At 38.0% G+C, this 3,255-nt stretch overlaps 1 pseudogene; it reads left to right on the top strand.

The window, feature by feature from the left end:
• The first annotated feature begins 520 nt into the window (after positions 1-520).
• Positions 521-1,774, top strand: LOC148577855 (uncharacterized; annotated as a pseudogene).
• The last annotated feature ends 1,481 nt before the right edge of the window (positions 1,775-3,255 follow it).

Genomic DNA, 3,255 nt, shown 5'->3' with positions numbered 1-3,255 from the left:
TTTACATGGTATTAGAAATTTATTTGAGTCATTATTCCTCATTATATGCTTGTGGATTGTTGCAATTTGTTTGACAATTATTATTTTTAAGGGATGGCTTGCATGTTCACCTTCATACTTTCTATATCTTATTTACCATGCATGCCATGTGTTTGTGAAAAAGCCCATATAGCATTATGCACTTTTCTACATTACTTTACTCTACTATTCAATGCTTGCTTTTCACAAATTCTCTTTACTATTGTTTTAATTGAATTTGATTGTCAATACAAACATTTTGGCTTGTTACAACTGATGCTTGGTCTATGCTACTCATGCCCTTTTCCGGCATGCCAATAAACACCTTGCATCTACTTATCTTTTGGTGCACTGACTATTTTTCATTGTTGGCTTTTCACATGTACTCGAGAGCCTGTGCTAATGTCAATTACATCCTAATGTGCATCCATCACCACTCTTCCGTTCTCTTCCTTGCTATATATCTATTTGAATTTAATTTACTTTCTCCTCTCTTTTTAGGATGGCCACCAAGAAAGGAAAGGAGAAAGCAACTCCTAAACCCCGAGCAAGAAGAGGCACTAAAAGAGCATCAGTGGCAGAGCCGTCTTCAACCGCGGTCAAGCCCTCAACAAAAAGAGTTAAGAGGATAATAAAGGTTGATGACAAAGAGAAAGCCTTTCTAGCAAAGAAAACTGCGCGATTTCCCAATCGCTACTGTGAGCAGATGTTCCCTATCCTGGCAGAAAGGAACTATAACAATGAATACCTTCTTGTCCTCCCGTCCAATATTGCTACCTTTGTTGAGCCGCAAATTGAACGAAGACAATGGGGTTTCCTACGGAGACAGCCAAGGCAGGTCAATCTTTCTTGGGTAGTTGAGTTCTACTCTAACTTCTACATGCCAACCCTGCAGTCTGTTTATATCCGGCAGAAGCAAGTCCCCATCATAGAAACGGCCATTCAGCAAGCTCTGAGTCTTCCCCCTATTCCAGAAGGAATGGACGCCTTCCAAGAAGCCGCACTTAAGCGCCAGAGGTACCAATTTGACTGGGACTCCGTTCTCGGAGTTATCGCATTACCTGGCAGCCGTTGGATCTGCGGATACCACCGTACCCGCCCTAAGGGAATCTTGGCTTCAGCACTTACCTTGGAGGCTCGCATATGGGCACAGATCATGTCCCACTACGTCTTTCCGAGCACTCATGAGTCCTCCTTCACTGCGGACATGGTTGTTCTACTATGGTGCATCCTTATAGACTAACCCCTGAATCTCTCACGACATATCCGGAATGCTATGGGACACGTACAAATTGCGGACAACTTACCTTTCCCCGCCTTGGCCTCAGATCTTGTCTCAGCAGCCGGAGTCTCCTACAGAGCTGGGGACACCAAAGTCGTGCTTCCACGGGATGATCAGTATGTCCCTAACGGGAAATACCTCAGACTTCCAGCAGCCACTACAAGTCTTCCTACTGCTCCAGTTGAAGATAATCCTTCTTCAACACCACAAGCACCTACAACTGATGAATTGCTCCAGCAGATAATCACAAGGTTGGATCGGCAAGAACACAAAGCTAAGTTGAGAGAGCGCCGTAACAACCGAAGATTCAAACACCTCAGGGAACTACTTAGAGGAGATTGCAGAGACTCAGACACCCCAGAATCCACTTCTTTTACTAGCACAGGGATCTATGACGGTCCCGATTGTGGAGATACTGCTACCAGCCCACCCCTGTTCCTGACAGACGGCACTGAGGACGGTGCAAAGCCTTAAGTGTGGGGAGGTCGGTCAGTACCTGACTTCCGGAGGTAATTTCTCTTCTCTAGCACCAATAATTAGGATATTTTAGTTAGATTTTCTTTCTTCTATAGAATAGAATAAATTGCATAGGTTAGGATAGTTGCATGCATGTTCTACTTGATTGAAAAGACAATAAGTTTCTTTTAAGACTCTATCTTTGGAACAAAATTTCACTAATTTTTCAAAATTTTTATGATAAATTTGCTTGAGTTGTATATGGAACATGATATTTGAGCTAAAGAACACACAACCTGTGAAAGATTTGAGCCTTTATGTATGGTTACATTATTTAACCATAATTATTTCATCCTTGTGTGTTTACTTCTCTATGATTGTAATCTATATTTTGTTTTATCTTATATGTCTAATATTTATTATATTTGCATGCTTGCACATGATTGAGGCCATTATTTATTTAAACTCACTTATCCAAATTAATCATACCCTTTTCAATTGCCTTTGTTAACCACTTTGAGCCTTTAAATCCCATTTGTTCTATATTTTACCACATTACTAACCTTAAGCTGAAAAACAATTGTATATCCCAAATTGAATCTTTGGTAAGCTTAAGATAGAATTGTGTGTGCTAGTTAAGTATGGGAAATTGTGGGAACAAAAGTTGTTAAGGGAATGTGTCATGAGAATTTAATGGAAATTTGGATACCTACTCATGTGAAACTATAAGAATTAAAAATCTATGTGCATTGATAAGCTATATTTATTTTAATGTCAAAATATATATATATATATATATATATATATATAAATAAATAAGGGGACAAAATTACCCCAATGTTAAATTCAGAATTCAAAGATCAATGCACATATGATAGAATCAAATACAAAGTTGATACATGAGTATGGATTGAAAAAAAAAAGAAATTCTGGGTAGCTAGGTATGAACTTTAAGATTACATTAAAAATATACAAGTTGGGTTGGAGCTTGGGTTAATTAAAGGTTCAATTTATTAGCTCACTTGACCAAATGTATACCCCTACCTGTACCTTAGCCCCATTACAACCTTGAAAAGACCTCATGATGTTTGCATTGGTATATTAACTGTTGTTGATTGGTTAGGAGAAGAACAAAAGTTAGAAAGCATGATTAGAGAAGGATAGAGTGATTACCCTATACACTAGAGATTAGAGCATACATACATTATCAGTGAGGGTTCAATGCTTGAATTTTCATGTTCCCTGCTTTCATGAGCTATCTTCTTGCACTTTTATCTGTTTTATTGTATAATGATAGAATTAGTAGAATTTGATTTGTAATTGTTTTGAAGAGCTTATTTACTTTTGATCAAGTGGGCAAGAATCATATAGTTGCATTTATTTATATATATATATATATATATAGGCTTGCATTGCATTTCATGAGTTTCTACATGTTCATACTTATTTCCTTATCTCCTTCAATTAAGCATGAGGACATGCTAATGTTTAAGTGTGGG

The sequence above is a fragment of the Arachis ipaensis genome, chromosome B1 (genome assembly GCF_059453495.1).
Source record: "Arachis ipaensis isolate K30076 ecotype BB chromosome B1, ASM5945349v1, whole genome shotgun sequence".
In the NCBI taxonomy this organism is placed as follows: domain Eukaryota; kingdom Viridiplantae; phylum Streptophyta; class Magnoliopsida; order Fabales; family Fabaceae; genus Arachis; species Arachis ipaensis.
Note: the sequence above shows the minus strand (reverse complement) of the source record. Positions and strands in the feature narration are given on the sequence as shown.